Genomic DNA, 26072 nt, shown 5'->3' with positions numbered 1-26072 from the left:
CTAACTGCAGCAGAAGCAGGAACTGAACCTAGATCTCCAGCATATAAACAAGAGCCTAAACCACAAGACCTTCCTACTAGATTGTGTCCATGGTATTTGATTTTCAAAGCTGCAGCTCAAGTGCAGTACTCTCATTTCTCTTACATTCATTCAGATCATTGGCTGCAGTTGCTTCACTGTGCATTTTAATTGGGATTAAAGCATTGAATTTAGGACTGAAGAATGCCCACTGAAGCTAAGAAGTCGCTCCATATGTATCTGGTTAACAATATCAGCCTCTCCTTACAACTCCTTTCCTCTCAGAAACCTGTCATGCACAGAAATTGGGCAGGATTAATTTTGTAACCAATAGAAATAGCCCTTAAGAAGCTTGTATTTCTAATATTAGGAATGGCCTGGTGGTGGCAGCAGGCAACCTAATAAACCAGTGTTGTATGAATTGAAATTTAGTTTTAAAGTTGATATCAGGAGCACCTCTCTCTTAAACACCATTCCAGGCTCTTGATTTTCAATGCTAGTACACGGAGATGAAAGACCCGGAAAATACTTATCCAGAAATGGAGAAGCTTTAAGGGAAGCATACATGCAGCTAACATCTCCATTCATCAAAACACACTGCTCTAAAACAGATGTTAAATAAGTTTTCACTGGGATTTTTTTTTATTTGTACTTCATAGGAAATTAGCATACATTCCTTATTTTCCAGAGTTGTAGGTGCTGTAGAAGAAGCTAGGATAGCGAAAAGAGAGAGGGAACTGATTATGACATTTTAATTTTGACATCTGTGAAAATACTAGCTGGTGTGTATCTTGGAGTAGGGTGCGGGGCGAAGAATCTCCCTCTAGTTTAAACTCAAAAAAAAAAAAAAAAACCACCACACAACCAAAATTGGGTTAGTTCCTCAGATGTGGCCATATTCCGCCCAGTGCCAGTGCAGGATATGAAAGTAAGAAGAGTCAAAAGTGACTATGTTTTTCCTGATATCAGGGCCAGTTTGGTCCCAAATGCAAGTCAGAGCAGTGTTAGAGTTTCCATAAATTATGCTCAGCTATAGTAACCCCCAAGGCATCATTTTAACAGCTGCTCAGCTGTTCAATTTGGGGAAGCCAAGAGAAGGTGGCAAAGAATCAGCTATCCACTTCTACATTACCTAGGAAAGTCCTCTGTGCCTGGAGAATCCTCAGGTAGCTGACTTTTGGGGCTGCTTTGCTCTGGAAGACTGGTACCAAGCAGCCATATTGGAGCCCAGGATTTAAGTTGCTCTAAAATCCAAAACAAGAATTATGATCATTATGACATGTTTTAATTCTAGACACAGTCATATGTTATTGTTTCAAAAGCTTGAAACAAAACAGAAATCCTCTAATGCAGTCACCTACGTATTTAAAGGCAGGATTTTATGGCAGTATAATTTCTGGATTATAAATGGATTAATAGTTTTGTGAGAGTACGCTATCAAAGACTTAATCAGTCATAGCTGGAGCTCTCCTAGCATGCAAATAATCCAATTTAGAGTTCAGTGCTAAGCACTTTAAACCTTTGTATAATGTACTTCTCAAGGGATATTTACATTGACATTCTTTTTACAAGATATCCACATTTACTTGAAAAGACCAGGAGTGCCTACCTCCCCACATACTGCAGTTTGGCAACTAATGCCTTCCCTTCAGATTAAAAAAACCCTCCAATAGAAATTCTTTTAAATACTGTTTTTCTTGCCCTATAATCACTGCTGCATTTTAACAATAAAGAGGAATGTCTTACTTTCCAACCACAAAGGATCCATTAGGCAACAATCATATTTAGGATATGTTAATTCTTAGACATTTTAAAGATTAAATGAACTAACAGAGCTAACTCTTGTAATATTAAGAAAAGTGCATGAATGAAAGCATTGGTACATTAATCTACACCTTTTAGATTTAGGTCATCCTTTATATTCTTTTGAGTGTGTATATGACACACACTGCTTTAAAGGTAGTAGTAAAATTTAGGATTAGCACAGGTATGATTACCACCACCCCCCCCCCCCCCTTTGGCCAGATGCTCAGAAGGTGTAAGTTGTCATAGCTCCATTGCCTTCTGCCCCCTGATATGTACTACTTGCAAATTGAACAAAATAGTATTTTAACTGAGAAAGGTGTGGTCTGTTGGTTTAAATCTGGGACTGAGAGCCGGGTAGTCCTAGATCTTTCACTTGCCCCCTCTGTGGTTTTGGCAAATCACTCCATATCTCTGCCTCTGTTTCTTCATCTACAAACTGGGAATGGTATATACCTGCCCCATACGGAAGAGTAATAAACTGTTAACTTTAAAAGTATTACTATTTAAAGAGACCTGGGTACAAGGTGTTCTGTATAGTATGACAGGTTTCAGAGTAACAGCCGTGTTAGTCTGTATTCGCAAAAAGAAAAGGAGTACTTGTGGCACCATAGAGACTAACCAATTTATTTGAGCATAAGCTTTCGTGAGCTACAGCTTACTTCATCAGAACTTCTCTTCACCGATGAAGTGAGCTGTAGCTCACGAAAGCTTATGCTCAAATAAATTAGTTAGTCTCTAAGGTGCCACAAGTACTCCTTTTCTTTCTGTGTAGTATGGTAATTCTAGCACCAAACGGTTTTCACAAAAACTTTTACAAAAATTAATTTAACAAAATGTGAAACTCACCCCTTTTCTTTACTCCATTCATTGCTGTGAGGTTTGTTTAGAGTCATTATGCGCCATTGAAATGTTAACGTTAAATACAGACATTTTGTTACTAAAAACAAATAAGGAAGTTCCAATGCAAAACACCTACATTGACATGGAATTGATTCTATGTGTATCCCTTCTGCCAGCGTCAATGGCAGCTACAAAAGCTGGTTCTAAAACAAGTAAGGGTTCTTCTTGGAAAATAACACAGACAACAACTTGAGTGCCCACTCAGAATCTTTGGTTTCAGCTCTGAGAAAAATAAAATAAATTCTCCAGATAAGTGGTTCCTTCCTGCTTGGGCGGACTCTTGAGTTTGTTTGGAATATAAAACAAAGGAATATTTAATAAGGGGAAAGGGAACAGACAAAAGAATAGAGCTGGAGAAACTTTGATGGAATCATATTGGAAATCAAAAATATAAAAAATGGTTTGCAAAATGAGGTCAATTTCACTGGAATTTTGTTTTTGGAAAAAACATGGGAAGAAAGTTCAGACAGCACCAAAACTGCTAGGAGTTTATCCAAAGCCCATCACCACCACTGCCACCAGCCCAATAAGTGTCCAGGGCTGGAAGTCCAATGCCCTGACTACCCACAGTTCCACCCAGCTGAAACCCTATTCACAATTTGAGTCAGGGCATATGGTATGGCCTGTCCTCTGCTGACCCAGCTCTAGTCCCATCAGAGCTGCTCAGCCTGGTTCCACCCTGAAGCATGACCCTCTGGTCCAGCTCTTGATTCTACTTGCTTCAGCACTGAATAGGTCAGGGTGCAGTAAAACCTGCTCAGTTCCCCTCTGCCAGCACTGCTGTGGAATCTACTCCACTGGTCCAGAATCTGCTTCCCCCTGCTGCCAGTCCAGTCAGTGCTCACCAGACATGAGCTTGCTCTCTCAGCTGCTGTTCCAGGCAGTACTTGTAGCTCTACTCCCTGGTCTGATCAAGCCTTGACTGCAAACTCTTCCTCACAGTCTAAAAGCTTTCCAGATGATGGAAATCCACAGCAAACTGTATTCTTAGATAAAGCCCCTACTCCTTTGGCTAAGGGCTTGGCTACACTTGCTAGTTACAGCATAATAAAGGAGCCCCGGGCGCACTAGCTCACTACCCATCCACAGTGGTAAGGCATATAGCACACTCTGACTCCGCGGCTACAGCACTGCTGGTACTCCACCTTGGCAAGTGGAATAACGTTTGCTATGACCCCACTGGAGCACCATGGCACCAGTGTGAACGAGGTGTTGCATTACTGCGCTCTGATCAGCCTCTGGAAATGTCCCATAATCCCCTTAAGTCAGGTGGCCAATTTTGTCATTGTTTTTGAATCGCTGCAGGAATGCAGATATGCCCTTTGAAAGCTCTGTTTCTGACAGCCTGCTGCTTATCTGCTCTGAGACAAAGCAAGCCATTAGTGTGGAATGCTGTGTGTGAGAGAGAGAGGCGGGGGGAGGGGGGTCTGCTGCTGTCTGAATTTACAAGACAGCATGCTGACATGCTCTCAGCCCCCCGAAAAACCACAACACACTCCCTGTCACACTCCACCCCACCCCCATTTGAAAAGCATGTTGCAGTCACCTGCATGCTGGGATAGCTGCTCACAATGCATCGCTCCCAATACCGCTGTAAGGGCCGCAAATGTAGCCACGCCAGTGCATTTGAAGCTATCAGCGTGGACAGACTGCAGCACTTTCCCTACTGCACTCTCCAAAGGCTGGTTTAACTCAAAGTGCTCTACATCTGCAAGTGTAGCCATACCCCAAAGCTCTCACCTCTAGAGCAAAAAACCTTTTCCCTACCCTGTTGTGCCCTAGCTTAGCCACCCTTAGTTCACATCTTGTATTGTTATGGTGACCCCCTCACCCAGAGCATGGTTGGCACAGCTCCTATACCCTTTCTTTAGGCAAGAAAGATAATTTCATATCACATGCATATAAAACAGTTTAATCAAAACAACGAAACCAAACATAGTAGAATTAGTGATAACAATATGCAAATTAAGCTGACCTGAGCTGGTTTTTCCCCTTCTCATCAACAGAGGGTTCCATCTCCTAAATCTTCTGATCATGGAGATTCCACCACCTCCCTTGATAACCCATTCCAGTGCTGCACCACCCTCCTAGTGAAATAGTGTTCCTAATATCCAACCTAGACCTCCCCCACTGCAACTTGAGATCATTGCTCCTTGTTCTGTCACCTGCCACCACTGAGAACAGCCAAGTGCCACCCTCACTCTTTTCTTCTGCAGACTAAACAAGCCCAGTTCCCTCAGTCTCTCATTGTAAGTCATATGCCGCAGCCCCCTAATCATTTTTGTTGCCCTCCACTGAACTCTTTCCAATTTGTCCACATTCTTTCTGTAGTGGGGGCCCCAAAACCGGACACAGTACTCCAGATGTGGCCTCACCAGTGCCAAATAGAGGGGAATAATCACTTCCCTCGATCTGTTGGCAGTGCTCCTACTAATGCAACCTAATATGCCGTTAGCCTTCTTGGCAATAAGGGCACACTGCTGACTCATATCCAGCTTCTTAACCACTGTAATGCCCCAGTCCTTTTCTGCAGAACTCCTGCTTAGCCAGTCAGTCCCCAGCCTGTAGCAGTGCATAGGATTCTTCTGTCCTAAGTGCATGAGTCTGCACTTGAACTTCATCAGATTTCTTTTGGTCCAATCCTCTCATTTGTCTAGGTCCCTCTGTATCCTATCCCTACCCTCCAGCATATCTACCAGGTTACCTTACAAGTCCCTGCCTCAGAGCCAGAGGTTAAAATTTTGAAGAGTGTCCACACACAGGAGTTGTCTGGGTTTAATGTAAATCACCTAAAAAAATCTGATTTAGTTAAACAAGTGCAAACCCTTGTGTGGATAGTTATCAGTATGTCCACAAAGTTGCACCATTTAAATATCAGATCTTTAATTAAACCAGTTCAACTATGTGTGTAGACCAGGCCTAAAACCCACCCTCCTATTTCTGGGCATGATTCCCTGCTATGGTACTCCAGTTTTATGAAGGTGTAACTCTAAATGGGAGTAATGCAGGGATGAATCAGGCCCTTTGATTTTAAGATTGGAAAATGCCCTTATGAAACAATATTTTTCCCTTCTGTATTTTTGTAACTTGTATCACTCTTGACTCTGGGTATTTCATTCTAGTGTTCATGTTAGGCATTCAGATACCATGGTGAGGGGCAACACTATGAAAAACAAGTAGACAGATGTTCATGTTATTATTGCAGTATGAAACTGGAATGCAGGTTCTACAAAAACAGAACTGAACATTGTATATGTTAGAGATTATCAATGTATTAGGGATAGTTTAAATTAACAAGATCACTTTATAAATGTCATGTCTAAGCACCAAAGAATTCCAGAGAAATGCTCCAGCAAAGAAGTTATGTTTCTTTGGAAAACTATTGCTTGTTTTATTTATTAACATGACCTATATATTAAATAAAACATTATCAGTGATAACACTATGTCTATAAAAATGCTCAGATAAAATCATATGGTTTGGAATTTTAACCATGGAAAGCTAACGTAGTTACATTTTAGAATCAGAACTACCTCTCTGACTAAAAATGAACTAGGAAGTAAATGCACAGAAATAATCTACTGCAGCTGTTCGCAACCTTTTAAATGTATTCTCAACCTTTTTCTTTCTTTCCCCCTCAACTTGCTAGAAAAACTACAGGGCCCAGCAGGAGATGGGGTACTTGGGGCTCCGGGCCAGGGGTGGAAACCCTTGGGCATAGGTGTAGTTTGACTTCTATTTTGTGGGGCGGGGGGAGGGGGAGAGGGCTGGCGGGACTCTGGCCAGCTCTGCACAGCGGGGTCCAGGGAGGGAGCACCACCTCCACCCCCTGACTCAGCAGGCCACTCACCTGTCTGGGGCTGTGTGCCAGTGGCTGCTTCGCGAGGACTCTGCTGGGCCCAGGAGCCGCCCGGGCAGCTCTGACCAGCTGTGTGAGCTGTCCAAGGGGGCTGGGAGCTGAGGAGCAGCCACAATACTGGCCGGGCACCAGCAGCAGATGGGAGAATGCCATGGCTGCCCACTCCATGGCACCACCAGCTAGGGTTGCCAAGTTGGGTTGGATGTATTCCTGAAGATTTCATCACATGACACACTCTTTAAAGATTAATCTTTAATTCCTGGAGACTCCAGGCCAATCTGGGAGGGTTGGCAACCCTACCACCACCCAGAGGAGCAGCTGCCCCACACAGCCAGGCTCTGGCTTCCCGCCTAGGACCTGGCCAGAGGGTGAGGCCAGAGGGGGACTGAGGGAAAGGAGGAGGAGGTGGGGGTGGAGTTGCCCCCAGGACTGTCCCACTCTGGGTAAGGCACTGCAGTTTGGGGGGGGGCAACACCCTTGTGCTCCCCCAACTCTGCCCATGGGCTCAAGGTTTCTGCCCATATTGGGGTTTCAGCCCTTTGTCCCCACTCCTGGCTTCCAAGGAGTGTTGGGGGGGAGCTTGGGGTTTCAGTCCTGCGCTGCTCCCCACTTCAGCCCCACTCGGGGCACTGGGGTTCAGCAGTGGGGATCCGCAGCCCTCCTGAAAGGGCTTGTGGACCACCAGGGGACCGCAGACCCCAGTTGAGAACCGCTGATCTACCGGATACTGAAAGGAATGTGGTCTAGAAAACTGAGAAGTAAGACTAATACTTGAAAAGCATGCAAGGTGCTCAGAGCAGTCAAAAAGAAGGGCTGTTCCCCTTTTTCATTCTGTAACACATTGTAAAGGTTTGAAAAAAACTTCTGTATAAGGTGCTTTCCAGCTGAGACTAGCGAAAATGGCACAGCTGAACGCTGAGTTGTGTGCAAGTGGAGACAGAGCTGTAAGAGCTCTTTCTCTAGGCCAGGAGACACTGGCACATTCCAGACCCCAGACCAGTCCCTGAGAAGCAGAGCAGTGAGTCTAATCAAAAGCTAAGGAGCTACGTGTATATTGAAGAAGTGGACCAGTTTAGATGTCATGTTAGCACGACCTATGAGTTGTGATCCTAGCTAAAAGCTGTGTAAGCCTCCCAGGAGTCCAGTCCACAGTGCATTCCAGACACAAAACCAGAGCCCGGAGAAGATAAAGGAACTTTGCTGGAACAAGGAACTCTGATTTTTAAAATACCACTTTTAAATAACTGCTTGATCTCTCTCTATGTGTACTTGAGTCATGTAACAGATGGCGATCTCAGACAAATTCAGTCTGTCACCTCTCACAAGGGCTCAATTTACTGGGAAAAAAAAAGAAGAAGAAGAAGAAGAGAGAAGGAGATTCCATAAAGGCAAACTTTGTTGTCTCAGAAAACAGCCAGGAATATTTCCCTCCCTCTCCTTCCAAATAAATTTATTGAGCGTCTTAGTGCATTTCAGTGCCAGATAAGTGATACCTATACAAACAATCAGTAAAGTGCGTTGTGGTTCTTCTGGGTGAAAGACTCTTTACAAATGGAAGATTAATACACATTCTGCATTGTATTGTTTATCCAACTCTGGCTGACTTCCAGTAGTCTGAAAGTGAGCAAGCTGAGTATAGTTATGCCTTCCTAGCCCTTAGTGTTTATCATAACTTTGGGCAGGGGGAGGCTCGTTCTGATCGTCGTGTTCTTTCTTACATTGCCTTTTTAGTTTATGAAGAAAATGTGGTAAATGAAACATATTTATTTTTAACAGCATCCATTTCAACATAGGATTTTGTATATAAAGGCTGCACAGCATGGATGGATAGACCCCAGCACACAGTATTTTAAATTCACAGGGCCAGATTCTATTCTTGCTTATACCACGGTAAAGCCAGAATAATTACATTGACTTCAGTGGAGCTACTCCAGCTTTCAGTTGGGGTAAGTTAGAATAACCTTAGGGCCTGGCTGGAATGGCTTGTTAAGGGACATTCCACAGCCAAGAATAGAGCACAGAATGTTCCGGCTACACCTTCTCCTTCCCTCAATATACCACCTTTGCCAGGAGTTGCAAAGTGGAGCACTGTACAACCATTGCAGCAGTTCTTCCTCACCTGGGAAATTCTCTTAAGCCACGCTAGTTCCTTCACTTTATAGCCCTGTTTACACCATCTGAGCAGCAGGGACAGAGGTTTCAGGACTAGAAAAGGTAGTTCACATAGGTCAGCTCACAATCCAAGACCTCGGCATGTGTGAATAGACCCATCTACACATAAATAACCCAGCAGTGAGAGCAGTTCAGCTGGCCTACAAGTCATTCCTACTGGCCTACAAAGCATACCTCTTCAGATTTTAACTGCCAATGCCAATATATGTGTCATACATGATATTAACTGGCAAAATTACACTCCAGGCTTCTGTGCGACAAGGCTGTGAAATTTTGGATCTGATGTGTCCATCACACAACACTTTACATTGCAAAAGAACAGCCTAGTAACAGATTTAGCAGGAAGCATAGCACCCAATATGATGGTTTCTCAAAAAGTCATCAGCCAACATTGTTCCTGAGGTAGGGAACTCTTCATGTGGACCTGTTTGCCATAATGCCAAGCTGTTTCTGTCTGCACTCCCTCCAATTCCTGCCCTCCACAAGGTTCTGCACAAGATCAACTAGGGCAGGGGCAAAATGCTGATCATAGCCCCAGATCCTTGTGTCGCGAACACAATTCAAACTTTACTGAGTCACTGGTCTGCCTAGTGTAGCGAGAAAATGAAACTACTGGAGACAAAGAATAATCACAAAAGTCATTCTGTGAGGCTAGTAGTAGAGTGAGACGTCACATACTGTCCTGGATGGAGATAAGGCTGCTATTATTGCTGTTGGGACAAAGAAGCAACCTGGAATAAGTTTAGAGGGACCCAAAGGAGAGCCATGTGTCTGAAACTCATCACAGCATACCCTGAACTTTGCTTGTTCAACTAGAATAGGATGGACTCAGAACCAAACCACCCCTGGTTAGAGTTTTGCTCATCTTTAGCAAAAAGTTTACTTCAGAATGACACACAAGGAAAAGCTTTTCTTTAGAAGCCTTTGATGTATGTCAATTCTCCTCCCGCGCATTCCCTAAAACACTCAAAGATGCATTAGGTTAAACGTTTAGCTTTTTTCCCCTTTATAATCTCAAGAAATAAACTAGGGCTGAGTTTGTAGCCATTTTAAGATTGGGGTCCCTCTGTAACAATCTGTACCCCTGTATTCACCCCTTTCACACTATTGTAATAATCTTTGTATAAAGTATGCCTTGGGAGGTATCATTTTAAAACTCATAATTTGCTGGTCAGTATTGTCCTGGTAAAATGTGTGTGGAACATTGTATATAAAGTTATAAGATTTCGCTGTATGGTGTTATTAACACGTTCCAAACCACAGCCCAGCCCAAACAGAAGTTGGCGAACAGGTCTATCACAAACAAAAGAATGTATGCTCTGCTTAATTTGCATTTAATCAGTAAACAGTCATCAAGCACAAGGGGAGATCCAACAGGTGGGAAAACCAGCAGGATATCTCCTCTCCCATAGACTTTTTGTCTCCTGAAACTCAGCTGGAAATGTTTTCTAAGAGGGGGACTGACACTATAAAAATGAGGGACAAACACTGCCAGGGACCCCTCCTCTTCCACTCTCACTCTGTCCATCGATTGACTACACCAGAAGGAACTAAGGAAGCAGCCAGAACTTCCTGACCTAGAAGTTTGGCCACTAAAACTATTAAGAGCATGTGGTATGAGAAACTTTGGTTTGACTTTAACATAGTTTGTTAAGTAAGGCTTTAGTTGCATTTTATCTTTATTGCTCTTGTAACCATTTCTGATTTTTATGTTCCATTACTTATATTCCCTTAAAATCTCCCTCCTTGTAGTTAATAAACTTGTTTTATTGTTTTATCTAAACCAGTATGTTTGAAGTGTTTGGGAAACTCCATTTGGGATTTGTGAATATCATTTCTTTTAATAAAATTATGGACTTTATATGCACCTGTATTGTCCAGGAGTGGGCTGGGCAAAACAAGAGATATATTTCTGGGGGGAAAGTCTGGGACTGAGAGTGTGCTGGAGTCACCCTGAAGTGTAATTCAGGCTAGTGAAAGCCTAAATCTGACTGGTAGTTTGCAAGTACACACAGACATAGCTAGGTGTGACTTATATGCTAGAGGCTGCTTGTGAGCAGTCCAGGGGTAGAGACAAAAACAGCAAAGCAGTGTCCAGGTCAAAGAGGACACAGATACTTAGAGTCCAGATTGTAACCTGGTTATGTCACTCATTTTGAACATTCCCACTTTACATCCAGAGTAACTCTGTGGAGTTACTCTGAAATTACACTGGAAATAAATGAAAGATTCTGGCCCGTTCATGATTAAGAAATATCGACATGTGTTGACAGGCTTTAGATAAAGAAGTTGGGGTAGTCATTATGGAGAACTGAGGATAACCACATGGCTTCTATGTGTTCAAGTGATCTGGTGATGCAGTATATAGCTCTCTTATCTGAAGCAAGATTGCTAGCATTCTCCTCTATGCTGGTGGGTTCATTTTTGCAATCAATGTCACAGAGTTGCTGAATAGCAAATAGTCTGTATATTCTAGAACCGTAACAGGAGGATATATGGTCAGAGCTCAGAATATGAGTTATATAATTATGTTTCACAAAGCCAAGCATATTCATTAACAGATATCGGGCCTGACCGTGTCATCCTTATAGAGACAAAACTACCATTGACTTCAACAGGGGTTTTTGCCCAAGTAGGGAGTGCAACCCTGGGCCTCGGTTAGCCAGGTGTCTGGTCAGCACCACTGACTGGGCCTTTAAAAGTCGGAGGTGCTACAGGGTTAAGGCAGACTAGTCCCTATGTGTCCTGGCACCGCTCTGTGCCCCGGAAGCGGCCAGCAGATCTGGCTCCTTGGTGAGGGAAAGGGAGTTATAGGGCTCCGCATGTTGCCCCTGCCCTGAGAACCGGCTCCACACTCCCATTGGCGGGGAACCAGGGCCAATGGGAACTGGGGGGCGGTGCCTGCAGGTGAAGCAGTGCACAGAGCCTCCTGGCCCTCCTGCCTAAGAGCTGGACATGCCAGCCGCTTCCGGGGCTCAGGGTGGTGCCAGGACAGGCAGGGATCCTGCCTTAGCCCCGCTCTGCCACTGACCGGGAGCCACCCAAGGTAAGCCCGCGCCCCAACCCCCTTCCCCTGCCCTGAGCCCCCCGCCCCGGCCCCAAACCCCTCACCCCCAGGCCCACCCCAGAGTCTGCACCCCCAGCCCATAGCCCATACCCCCTCCTGCACCCCAACCCCTTGCCTAAACCCGAAGCCCCCTCCCGCACTCCAAATCCCTCTGCCCCAGCCTGGAGCCTCCTTCTGCACCCCAAACCCATCATCCCCAGCCCCACCCCAAAGCCCACACCCCAGCCCAGAGCCCTCATCCTCACCCCCTCCCACACCCCAACCCCCTGCCTCAACCCACAGCCCCCTCGCACATTCCAAATCCCTTGGCCCCACTTCCAAGCCTGGATCCCCCTCCTGCACCCCAAACCCATCATCCCCAGTCCCACCACAGAGCCCACACTCCTAGCCACAGCCCTCACCCCCTCCTGCACCCCAACTCCCTCTCGTAGCCCAGAGCCCCCTCCTGCACCCTGAACCCCTCATACTGTATAAATAGGAGCATTGCCAGCAGATTGAGGGACGTGATCATTCCCCTCTATTCGGCACTGGTGAGGCCTCATCTGGAGTACTGTGTCCAGTTTTGGTCCCTACACTACAAGAAGGATGTGGAAAAATTGGAAAGAGTCCAGCTAAGTGCAACAAAAATTATTAGGGGGCTGGAGCACATGACTTATGAGGAGAGGCTGAGGGAACTGGGATTATTTAGTCTGCAGAAGAAAAGAATGAGGGGGGATTTGATAGCTGCTTTCAGCTACCTGAAAGGGGGTTCCAAAGAGGATGGATCTAGACTATTCTCAGTGGTAGCAGATGACAGAACAAGGAGTAATGGTCTCAAGTTGCAGTGGGGGAGGATTAGGTTGGATATTAGGAAAAACATTTTCACTAGGAGGGTGGTTAAGCACTGGAATGGGTTACCTAAGGAAACCTATCCTTCCTTAGAGGCTTTTAAGGTCAGGCTGACAAAGCCCTGGCTGGGATGATTTAGTTGGAGATTGGTCCTGCTTTGAGCAGGGGGTTGCACAAGATGACCTCCTGAGGTCCCTTCCAACCCGGATTTTCTATGATTCGGTTTTGTGCGATTAGAAAGTTGGCAACCCTAACTTTGAGCTTTAATCAGCTCATGTGCTATTCACAATTCATTGTAATTTGACCATTTTTACCATTGCTTAATTGATAAACCTTCCTCAAATTAAATTAAGCTTCTTTCTCCCCATTCCAAAATTACAAAGGCATTTGAAAACAATACATAGTGCTGGACAAGGAGCCATTTGAAAGAGAAAGATCAGCTTGTGAAATTGTGTGTGCTGGAAGGTTAAGGAAAGACATCTCTTACCATCTGAAGAAGTCATTCTGGGCCAAAATGTTCCAACTTGGATGCTTAAGTTGGTCATCTTTTCAAAGATGTGAAGTGATTTAGGAGTACAAGTCCTATTGACTTCCATTGGAACACATGCTCCCAAGTCACTTAAGTGCTTTTGAACATCCTACCCTCCCAGTCCATATTTATGTGCCTATTTGAATGGGTCTACTTTTCAAGGTGTTGAGCATTTGCTGCTTCCATTGAAGTCTATGGACAGTGCAGGTGCTCCATACCTCTGAAAATTAGGCCTAAAGTGCCCAGCTGTAGGCACCCAAGTGTAAAATGTGGGCCTTACTGCTTTACCTCTGTTGCACGAACGTGCTTGTCTTACTGTTTCAATAAGCTTGCTTAGTTTGCTTTCCTTTGTCTCTATCTGCTGTAAAACGTTTTGCTATCCAGAAATGGCTAAGTGCCTGTTTGTTAGGGATAATGAAATGGAAAGGTTTTGAATAAGCTAATACACTTCACTTTACAAAAAGTGACTGCACAAAGTTCAGGTTTCGTGTAAAATGGAGGAAGGTACTTTCTGATGGGAATGGATAAATGATCTTCCTTCCCCCATTCACATTGCAGTGGTTTCTGTAAATGTCCCTGACTACCAGAGGTGGGTAGGAGACAATGGAACAGCTCCAAGTTTTGAACAGGAGTGAGAAACTGAGTATATCCCTATGGTTATGCCACTCATCTGGGATGTGGGAGAATGGCAGAGCAAGGACTTGAACCAGGCTCTCTCACATCCCAGATGAGTACCCTTTTAGACTGTTTTGGGGTGGGAGTCTCTCTTGTGTTGACTAGAAATTCCATCCTCAACCATAGAAACCTTCCTGGCTAAACTTTATTCACAACTGGGATGTTTCCACAAGAAGTTTCCATTTTGATGAGTTAACCTTTCTGGGAAAGGCAGCTGGTGGAAGGTTTCATTGAAAAATTCCCAACCAGCTCCACTGTCTACAGAGGGTGCATTCAGACTGATTCAAATGGATTTAAACCTTTAAAAAGGTCTAGGTTTGTGTCCCATTAAAAATTTGGGTTGAGTTTCAATTAGGTCACTTGTATTATCAATACCAGTTCAATCCAGCCATCACCTATGAGAAAAATTTGGCAACAAAGCTAGATTAAAGACTGAACATTCAAAATAAACTTATAAGTATTGTTTATATTAAGATAATGTCTTGTTAAAAAAACCAATGTCATAATGAATTCACTGAACAGACTCCATTCACTAGTGATAAAGTTTTAAATAGTACAAGCCTTTGCTTAAATAGGTTATAAATACGAGTGATTAATATATTAAATAGCTTATTTGGGGTGATATTAAAACTGAATGCAAATAGAGAAATTATTTCCCCCATTTATTTTGACAGCAAATGGTAATAATGTCAGCCATGATGACAATTTCCAAATTTAGGTCAGAGGATTAATTGTTGGGAGCAGGAGTGTCTGTACTCTCCACTGATCTGTTGTGCTTCTGTGAAGAAGCACATCTGCTAGTTGCCATTATAAATATGATAATACACAGGCATCTGTCTATTCAAAATTTGCTTTAGAGACCCCTGAATATTGAGCTCCTCCTAAGCCACGGATGTTCTGTCCTGTGAAGAGAGAAAATGATAGGAAGAGTAACAACTTTAGCAATTTGTGGGGTTTAAATTCCTGAGTCACAGATTTTGACACTAAGATTATTCTTTGATTATTTAGCTGAACAAGTGAGGGATAGAAAACACAGAATGCCAGGAATAGCAGCTGTCCTTAGCCAGCTCTCTGTCAAAACAATGCTGGAAAGCTGCTGACATATGAATATGCAGCATGTTTTGCTTCTATGGAACATCTTCTAGAGGTAACGCACCAGGTAGATTCATTTTTTAGAGGTATATTGCAGGATGTGAAGAATGAGCCAACAGCAATTTTAGAAAGCTCCTCTTCTTACTTGACAGGTTGCTCTAGGAGGAGTTCTGATTCCATGATGCCACTTTTCTCTTCGGGGTCCCCTGAGGAGTGATGCAGCTCTGAACCACCCCAATGCAGGCCAGTGCCTATACGACATGCTTGAATTTTTGCCTATCTGACCCAACCAATTTACGTTATAAATCATTCAAGTGAGAGACTTGCACAGCTATAGTGATATAGGAACAATGGATGATATCTCAATGATACAGTCCACATAATGGACTTCATGGCTTCCACAGCTCCTGAGAAGTGATTGTAAAACGAACACTTTAAGGAATACTGATTACACTGGAGAAATGAAATCTCCATCTATAGCGAGAGGCAAGAGAAGTTTTCATTTCCCATAAGTACCAATGATGGAATTGATCATTCCCATGAGCATCACTGATGGAAAACATTTTCCTCTTTCTCAATATTATTACACTAAACATAAAAGATATGGAAGAAAACCGAAGCCCTTATAGTTTTGCCCAGGAATACAGCTTATTTTGAAATTGGCTTCAAATTATGTTGGTTAATTATGGAGAACTATTACTAAATGGTGTTTGAAACTACCCCAGACAGAAGGGCAGTATATCCATCAAAGATGCTGGAGGGCATTAGCAGGTCAGACCTTCCTCACCATTGGCTCAAACCTGCACCCATTGACTTCATTAGTGGAGAATCAGGCCTCCCGAGGCCAGCATGAGATGGGAATGAAGGAGAACTGCATGGGGACTGAGTGCTCTGTTGTCTGCTGGAGTCTTCTGTATGGTTGGGTACTTCAGCTAAACCTCTGAACTCTGGAGGCTTCTTCCATTGCTAGATTTATATGGAGTTTGCTAATTTATAATTGGATGTTTCATATATTGTGCCTACTCCATGACTAGTTTACAGCATGTTTTTGCATATTGTTTGGCTGGGTCAGGCTGGGATTTTCACTTATTTAATGTTATTCTGTATATTGACAATATACAGATCATAGGAATCAATTTCAACCATCCCTAATATTTCCCTACGTCATTGGGTTGTTGTGAGATTAATGTTTGTAAAGTGCTTTGAGAACCTCAGATGAAAGGCACCATGGCTTTGAGCCAGCAAATCATTTAAGCATGTGCATAGTCCTAATGATTTCAATGGTCTACATGCATGCTTAAGGGCTTTCCTGCTTGGGCTGGGGGAGGGGGGGGAAGAGGGAGGACCATATATGTAAGAAGCATAGCAAACAAGTATACCATTTGTGAACAGCTGACCAAACTTTTCAAGTGTTTGCTGATTTTGGATGTCTAGCTTGAGACATCTAGGCTTTAAATTATCAGACTTGCTAAACATGGACAAGTCCCATAATTCTGAAGCTTTCTCTGGGATTACTAATTGTCCTTAATACCTATGCTGGAATAGTGCACTAAACAGCACTAAGTCTCAGGAAGTTATAAATAAGGTAATAAATTAAAAAAAAAACACTCAAGGGAAATGAAAAATATTCTCTCAGCAATTTGGAATGTCCAGGTCAAGTTAAGTCTTTAAATTAAAAACATTTGCTGAAAGAAGTTAATTGTCTCCAGTTTCCTATAGGAAATGCTCACTGTATGATGTTGTCATGCTTTCTGGAGCAGCTCACATCCATGAATGCCCACTTCAGGGTAGACTCAAAAAGAGGGCAGACACTGCAAGGTAATTTCTATCATTATATTTCACCACACCAGTGACAAATGTGAATTCCTGCATCATTATAACTTATAATTTAAGTTCCCTTAGACTCTCCAGTCTATCTTGCTGCCCAGGCAAACGGGATTTAGAGATAAATGGTCATCATACACCACAAAAATCACACCATAGTCACATTGCTTCCAGCCCCAAAAGATCTGTCACTTACCCCAAATCAGTTGGTAACTTAGATCTTACACCAAAGACAATGCCTGTAACGAATCCTGTAATAAACTATCTAAGGGTATATTAACTAAGAAAAAGAAATGAGTTATTTGCAAACACACAAAAGAGTTGCAGTCTAAATCCTAAGAGTGACAGAGTTGTAGTGTTATGTCAATTCAAAGTGTCCTTCAGGGCAGAACCAGGAGGTAGCCTGGGGATCTCTGGCTTCATTTTGGAGACTCTGGCCCAGTGAGAGTTCAAACAGCAAAGAGATGGAAAATTTTCCTGTGTCTTTCATCCTCCATGTCCACAGGACAAGCTTGCTTGCATATAGTATTTCCAAGGTGCGATAGGACCACTAACCGATCCTTTGTATTACGATGTTCTTTAATGGCCCATCTGATTTTGATAGTTCTTCCGGTAGGGGGGGCGGGGGAAACACTTTTCCCATCTGAGTTTACAAGTTTACAGCAATCATTTTTAAAGTTATAAAGCAAAACTTACATATTTCCTTTTAGCAAGACATTACAAACAAGATTAATGCATGCAGCAACTTACAAACATTCTATAGAGTCAAAACACTAAACACATTCTTATATCCATTCTTATGATACCCATTTTGACCAGCACTAACACATAAATGAACTGGACTGGTCACCAGCTATGAGTCTGCCAATTCTTAGCTAATGCCTGCAGCCTTTGCAAGAGCTGACACCTGGCCTGCCAGCATCACAGACATACTGTATAATAATTACTGAAATATGTTTTATTAAGTCAAGTGTGTGTTTTGCAATGGTGCTAACTGCCTGTTAAGTAAAACAGCTCAATAAAGAGACCTCTGCTCAGCATATGGCTGTGGCTCAAAATGCTAATAATATCTTATGTTGCAAAAGGAATAGATGATGAATAATGCAAGGAGTATTATAATTTTCTGTATATAATCAGTGGCACTGCCACATCTGGAACACTGAGTACAGTTCTGGTCACCCCATCCTAAAAAGAATATTGCAGAACTAGAAAAGGTTTAGAGAAGAGCAATGAGAATGATTGAGGGTCTTGAAAACCTCTCAGATGTAGAGAGATTGAAAATATTGGGATTGTTTACTTTAGAAAGGAGACGAATAAGAGCGGACATGCTAAAAGTATTCATCTTCTCTCAACCATTCATTATTGTAGTCTAGAATCGTCTGTTCTCCCTCTCTCATAACAAGACCAAGGGGACATTCAATGAAATTTAAAAGGTGGGAAATAAATAATAACAATAAAAATAAATAAAATAAAATACTTTTTCACACAGTGAAATATGGAATTCACTGCCACAGCAAGATACTAAATCCAATAACGTAATAAGAGTAATGAAGGGACTGAATATTTATATGGATATCAAGAATATACAGACATAATTAATGACAACAAACATTTTGGAGGAGATATTAAACCTTGGGCTTCAGGGTAGGAATCAATATCTAACTATTAGAGACCAGGATGAGAACTATAGAGGGGGGCAGATTATCCCACATCTGTCCTGCTGCAGGTTTCTTACACCAGTCCCTGAAGTATCTGACACTGGCCACTAGCAGAGACAGGATACTTGTGTAGTCTAGAAGGACTTTGGATCTGATCCAGTATGGCACTTCCTGTGTTCCTAACATTACAAAGCAACAGTGCTGCATGGAAAACTGCTTACTATGCCTTCTAGGAGAGAATTTCATCCTTCCTGAAAACAGAAATATGTTAACAGAAGAGGAAGACTATTCAATGTATTTTGAGTACATTCATCCAAATAAAGTCCATGGAAGCTGCCAATATTATGCCACAAAGGCAAGAGACACCTGTTTTCATGTTTTTTCTTAGCTTAGATTGTTTCTCAATTTAGTTTCATTTTCAACTTGTTGCTTGGCCTGATAATCTGTTGCAAAGCCAAAGTTGAAAAAGCAAGGCTTTAAGGCCCCTGAGTCAGAAAAAACAAATAACTTTGAGCACATGCTTAAGCCTGCTTCCTGCTTTTAAAAAAATAAAAGTTCAAAGTATTGAGTCTGCACTAAGAAAACAAGTTTAACTAATTACATTGCAAAAGTGTTGATTAGATGCTTAATATCCAAATCCTTTCACAGTTACGGGTTTTCATGTAAATCAATGGGAGTTTGGCACAAAGCACTGAGCAATAAATCTAGATAGAGCTACTATCGGTAAATCTAGAAGGAGCCAGATCTGATTACAAGAGATAGGAGAACAGTACCATTATCAAGATTTATCATGGTTGCCACTACATTTTTGAATGGGGCTGTATAAAATGCTGGCAATGGAATATGAGGTCCACATGTTGTGTTGCAATTTTACAAAAAATGATTTTTATGAAAAGCAAGAAAATGAAATTATGTAGGTTGACAATTGGAATAATTTCAATCATTGTATAAACACTCAAGAAGCTGAATTCCAAATTTTGAAATTCCGTTTTCCATTCAGGTGAAAATCATTGTCAGGAAAATATGAAAATCTGGACTTTCGCATTCCTTTCGATGTGAAAACCTCACTTTGTAACATTAAAATAAAAAGAGAAATGTAGCAGGCACAAAATCACTGGAGATGGAATTGCAAGCAAATATTTTCACAATTTTGCATGGACCCATTTATAGACCATATTATTGAGAAGGGATATGTGACGTTGCACCCCATAACGCTTTATGGAAATATGCTTATGAATGTATATATGACATAGCTGGAATATGTTTTATGCTACATATGCCATGTAACATATCTCTGCAAAGGTTATAATCTACTGAATATATTCATCCTATTTGTATGCATGTATAATTTTTGTATTAGAAGTTATGAATATTGGCTGTGCACTTGTTTGATTTTAAGTAGCTTTAGTAAGGCATTTGGTCAGCTTCTTTAGAAAGGAATTTGCAAGTTAAGTGCCCAATCAAGAAACACTTAACAGACAATGGATCTTGGAAGACTCCAATCCACATAAGAAGTCTACCTGAGGACGTTCAAGGTAGCATGTAAACAATGGCTGCCACTTGTAAGGAACTGAGTCATGCATGGATATGTGACTTGCCCATGTGACTCCAAAATTCCATCTTGTAGCTGGGTTTCTACACAGGGGGAGGGAGGGGTGTCCACCCAGAAGAGGAAGTCTATTTAAGCCCCTGGAAATCCCTCCATTTTTGTCTTCAGCTGGCTCAAGAGATAGCCTCTCTACCCCCAAAGGATACCTAAAAGAAACTGGAACAAAGGACAGTAACTACGGGGGTGTGTGTGATTGCTGGATCCAAACTAGAAGGAGGCTAGTCTGTAAAAGAAACTTATTGAAACATCTCTGAGGGTGAGATTTCATCTGTAATCACTTTCTTACTGTATTAGGTTTAGACTTGCATGGTTATTTTTTTGGTAATTTACTTTGTTCTGTCATTACTTGAAACCACTTAAATTCTACTTTTTGTATTTAATAAAATCACTTTTTACTTATTAATTAACCTAGAGTATGTATTAATACTTGGAGGGGCGGGGCAGCTGTGCATATCTCTCTATCAGTGTTATAAAGGGCGAACAACTTATAAGTTTACCCTGTATAAGCTTTATACAGGGTAAAACAGATTTATTTGGGGTTTGGACCCCATTGGGAACTGGGCATCTGGGTGTTGGAGACAGAAACACTTCTTAAGCTGTTTTCAGTTAAACCTGCAGCTTTTGGGGGACATGGTTCAGACCTGGGTCTGTGTTTGTAGCAGGCTAGCATGTCTGGCTCAGACCAGGCAGGGCACTGAAGTCCTAAGCTAGCAGGAAAAACAGACTCAGAGGTAGTCAAAGCACATCAGGTGGCAGTCCCAAAGAGGGTTTCTGTGATCCAACCTGTCACATGATGTTAATAAAATTCTTATTTATTTGGACTGGAGTAGAACAGAGGAATCAGGGTCCCATTGTACTAGGTGTAGTACAAACAGAACAAGGAGCACCCTGATTTCTCATTGACGTTAATAGGAGGTGAGGGTGCACAGGCCAGTTCTCATTGAGGAGCATATTGGTTTATTAAATTTTGGTCAAAGTCTGGATTTTTATTATTCTACTAGTGATCTTTTGAGATTTAATGAATAATCTCAATTCCTTCCTTTCAAATGGCCACATTTTTAGCCATCCACCTATGCCAGTACTTTTCTTTTAAAAACAGTTATATTTCAAGAGTAAAACTCTTGAACAGAAATAGTGCTCTCCTAGGAGTTTGAATATCTTCCTTTAAAATAAAAAATCAAGTTTTCTTTCTTCTACAGCTAGTATTACATAAAATACTTCCCCTTCACTTTTACTGGACAATGAGGTGTTCTGCTGATGTTTATAGTTTAAAAAAAAGCATAAGAATGAAAAATACCTAAGAAAATTCTTCAGATTTGAAAGTGAGGTTTTGCTTAACTATCCGGTATGAAATACTGCCATTGCCAAGCTGCATTACTGTATTTTGAATCATTGTCTTTACTATATTTAGCACTTTCAGTCCAATATCTTAATTTTATGTGATCATTGTTTCCCTCCTACTGCTGACAGGTCACAGCAATGTTACTCAGACTTCCTCACACCACATTTTCTCAGTCCTATGTACTATCTAGAAATCCAGAGACAGCTCAGAAGTGAAAGGGTACTCAAACATCTGCCTTCTGGTTTCCTTCACTTTGGAACCAACCATTCTATTTACTAATAGGCAGAATACAAAAATGAAAACAATACAAAAACCACCCCACACACCTTGGTGGATAGGTACTTACAATCCCTTGGGGCAGATCAAACTCTGATAGAAAAACCTGCAAAAGAACCTCCGAAAGCCCTGAGTGCTAGTCTCATGGACTATGCACTGCCTCTCTGCAGAATGAGCATGGAGTGTGGCATTCCAGCCCTGTAGATGTCCTCAAATCCATGAGGAAATCCAGAGTGTTGGGACATAGAACTAGCTTCTCTATATAAATTCCCTTGTCTGCTTATTCCTCCAGGCACTAAAAATCCTGGAGCCAATGCTTCATCACTATGGTATTTGTGCAAATACTGTGCGCACCCTCCCCCTCCCCCCCCGCCCACATTCATGGTGATTTGCCACCGTAGAGCAGGAATCCATGGAGATAAATGGATATAGTTTCTGCCAGTACATCCCTGTGGTGCTGCCAGATCCATACGGTGGCCCTCCCTCAACCTTGTTTCCTCTACACTCAGTCATGCCCCCACCACTGGATCACTAGCTGTGCCAAGTTCATGTGAGGGGCTTCCATAAGATCTAGTGTAGGTGTAGCCCACAGAGCTAGCTTAGCCTTTTATTTTGCTTAGCAGTAATTCAAGGAACCTACATTGGCTTAAGCAGGTTAGCATATCTGGCATGCCAGGATAGGGCTGGTCCTTTGTCTCTCACCACCAGATCTCCCAGGAAGAGTATGAGTATATAAACATATGAGCTTATGCAAGGAATGATACCAAAGACATCCTCAATAGTATATTACTTCTATTTGTTTATGTGGTCTTGAGTTTTCTTGTCTTTACTGATTGTGCGTAAAAGTGGCTAAGGCTTTGCTCTCACTGTGATAATCTTTGGCATACACACCACCATTTCCAAGATATTGAACTTGGTAGTTTTAATTCTGTTGTGTCTGATTCTGGGACTAGAACCCTATTGCCCCCACCTCATTAAGTTAGTATTGGCAATGAATACAATTATTAACTGTTAAAGCATCAGGCTAACTGTTAATCAGGATAATTATTAACGGTTAAAGAATCAGAAACAGAGGGGATGATTCCTCACTCTGCAAGTGTAGCCAAGTCTGTCTATCAAGCTCTCATCACTGTTGCAAGAGAGCTTTGCTCACAAAAACTATGACAGAGTGTTCTGGGAAGGGAATTATCACCTTCAACCCGGAGGCAAGGCCCAATGCACTCAGGTTGCCTTCATCCAATAGTGAGTATGGGTTGGGGAAGAAGAGGGAGCAATCCTGCTTATTCCTCCCCTCATATGTGGATTAGTCACCATGTGTATTCTTTTTACAGTGCATATAGCTCCTGCCTATGTCTATAACCCACCCATGCTCATTCCCTTGTGATACAAGGGGCAAGGGCAGGTAATGGAGAAGTCCTCTAAATTAGTTTTCAGATCTAAGAGAGGGTGAGTCTACAATAGGTGTTATATGTTGTATGTATATTATGTTCAGAATGTAGCTAAATCACTTCTACTTGTACATAAAACTTCACATAACATGACTCAAGTATCTTGTGCATTGTCTCTGCTACTGTAATAGATCCATAAGCTTGTCTGGTGCACAGTATGAGCAGGCGTTCTTCCATCACATTCTTTGGGCTCTTATTTTTTTAATTCAAACAAAAAACCTGGGAAAAGTGGTTTGTGGCAAGGTCACTCTGTTTTCTCAAAAGCTAGGAGTTTCTTTGGCAACCACAAACAGAATCTAACTGCCTATCCCACCCATGCTTCCTTATCAGCACCAAGACCTTCATTATGAGCAGAAACAAAAACCGAACAATAATGTGAAACTGAGCTGGTACTTTGTGTGTATGTAGAGCATGAGGCTTTTCTGTCATTTATCCTAGAGCATATATACAAAAACGTCATTGTCGTTGTAAAATAGTGTTTGTTTTTTGTGCACGTTTCAGATAAGAGAGCCTCAATATCTTATCCATGGGGGAGAAATAGGGCTTGCTGCCTTATTTTCCTGTTGTGGTACTTTGCTCTAGTGAGAATGGCAAAAGTCCTTCATTAAAACCAAACTGTGTACAAACCATAAGAAAATGATAGCAGCTAAATTGTTGAGTTATTTTTAAGTATACACCATCCTCACCCCTGAAAAGAGCCTCTCGAGCTTTTGTTTGCTCCAGTAGGTTATTGCATTAGCTGATGATACTGACTTACATCAGAAGTAGCGTGCAGTACTATACAGAAATGGGCTCAAGCTACACTATTTGTGCCTGGGTGCAGATTACAAAACATACACAAACCCTCAAATCTGGAGGTATTTGGATTGGTTTTTCTTTGGCTCTCCAGTAATAAAATAGGCAAAGCCTGCCTTCAGTTCTGGTATAGTTTTGCTGCTTAAGTGGATCGGCTGGAGGATAGGGCACACTGGCAACTGCTCCCCTATGCATTACAGAGCCCAGTTTTGTGGGATTTCCCTAGGTGTCTGAAGATGAGGGCAGGACAGGGTCAGTACCCGCTGCTGTGCACAGCAGATCAGGTCCTTTACACACACACACACAGAGCCCAAGGTGCACTGGACTATGGAGTACTTCTTCATCTAGTAGGCTGAATTACTCTGTGGAGAGACTCCATGGTCCAGTTTGCAGGATTCTGTGTGGGTTACACAGCTTCCATCAGTGCAGTATCTGACCCCTCCCAATATTAATGAGCAAGACACTAGTGGGTATTGAAATATTACTATCCCCATTTTACAGATGGGAAGCTAAGTCACACTGGAAGTCTATTGTAGAACCATGAACTGAAGCCAGATCTCAATCCTGTGCTGGGCCTTTTACCACAAAATTCCCTTACATCCCCTGGCTCTACTCCTATGCGGTATCTGTTACATGAGCCTATACCCTGAAAGAACTTAATGGTCCTGGCTTTAGCAGGTACCCTGAATCTTATGTCAGGATTGGGAATGAGGGTTCCCTCATCTCAGCGTAGGCATAATTTCTACAAACTACTTAGATAGATATTATCTTCCCTTTAAGTGAAAGCCTAACTCAAGCAGACAGCACTGGCTCTCAGAATTAACAGTATTTTACTTTGCCAGTTAAATCCAGTGGCTAGGTCACTATGGTTTATATGTGACTCTTTGTTTCAACAAGCTGTTAATACAGCTTTAACTATTCCAGTGCAGGAACTCTAATTAGATAAACTGCATTTGGCAGTTTGTGGTGTTCTCAGAAGTCAGCATTCAGATACGTCTCGTGTGTCTCTCTCACTGAATGAATCCATTTCAGGTCACATAGCCCTGGAGTTCAAATGGTTCTAGGGGACCAGCGGCTCTGCCCAGCATTCTTTCTGTTGTTGACACCAATGCCAAAAAAGTTATTCACACATTTTTGAGCTCACAAATCCTAGCACTTAAGGTATGTCTACATTGCAGCAGGGAGTCAGCCTCTAGCAAGGCTCAAGCTAGTGTGCTAAAAAGATAGTAGTGTGAATGTTGGGGCTACAGGATGCTCGGGCCAGCCACCTGAGCTCAGACCTAGGGTGTTGGGTGGGCTTGGGACCCCAAGCTACCACCAAGCAGCAACAGCCGCACTGCTATTTTTGGCACATTATCGTGAGCCAAGCTAGCATGAGTTCATGATCTACACAGGCTAGGAGGCTCACTCCAAGCGGCAGCATAGCGTAGACCTATGTTAGATGGCTCAATGCTTGCTTTGCACCAGCAAAAAGTGAACAGTGCCCATAGCCTCATTAACTAACCTTTTTACAGGGATGGCACCGGGTGCCTCCATCGCTGCCTGGTGAACCTCACTGCTTGATTAATTCAGGTGGCTTGGCAGTCATAAACACACACAAGGCTGCTTATCCTTCAACAAGGTTTGCATTTATTTTCCTCTTACACCACCACAACAGGCTTATAGCAAGGGCAGGCTTCCCTGCAGCACTCACTCCCCAGCCCAGACTCCCCAGCCCAGACTCACCATCTGAACTTCCTTCTGAACTCCTCTTGGGCTCCCTCCTAATCTGACGTTGCGTCCCTGTTTCCTCTCCTTATAGCCTCCCCCAATTACCTTGTTAACCCAGTGATTGTGGGCACCCAGGTGCTCACAATGCCACATGAAAAAGCATATAATTGCCCTCAGCTGGGCTTGCAGCCGCCTCCAGGCTGCAGCGCTGTCAGTGATCATGGTGCTGCTGATAGCACCCTGTCACAAGGGGCCAAATGCCGCCACTGCTGCCTCCTCAGGCATAGCAAGCCCTGGGCACAGTAGAACCACCCCAGTTCCACTCTGCAAAGAGGGGATTTACAAGTGAACTTCATACCTCATGTGTAACAGAGCTCTGGTTCTCTGCTCTGCAGCAACATGGAAGGACTACTGAAACAACACACTGGAGGAAGAAAGGCAGGAACAGCCAATGGATTCACCAC

General features: G+C 42.6%; 1 long non-coding RNA gene across 3 annotated transcripts; it reads right to left on the bottom strand.

Annotated features, from left to right (window-relative positions):
* Positions 1-647: 647 nt before the first annotated feature.
* LOC122466862 lies at positions 648-25506 on the bottom strand. 3 transcript variants are annotated; one of them, XR_006292765.1, is made up of 3 exons: positions 25403-25506; positions 1151-1262; positions 648-729 (listed from the first exon to the last, which is right to left on the bottom strand). It is a non-coding gene; the product is annotated as an uncharacterized LOC122466862 (long non-coding RNA). The 3 variants fall into 3 exon arrangements; XR_006292763.1 differs by lacking the exon at positions 648-729 and having other exon boundaries at positions 808-1262; XR_006292764.1 differs by lacking the exons at positions 648-729; positions 25403-25506 and adding an exon at positions 2671-2802 and having other exon boundaries at positions 808-1262.
* Positions 25507-26072: the final 566 nt, after the last annotated feature.

Source organism: Chelonia mydas, chromosome 8 (genome assembly GCF_015237465.2).
Source record: "Chelonia mydas isolate rCheMyd1 chromosome 8, rCheMyd1.pri.v2, whole genome shotgun sequence".
NCBI classification, from domain to species: Eukaryota; Metazoa; Chordata; order Testudines; family Cheloniidae; genus Chelonia; species Chelonia mydas.
The sequence above is the reverse complement of the archived record's forward strand: the minus strand, read 5'-3'. Positions and strand labels throughout refer to the sequence as shown.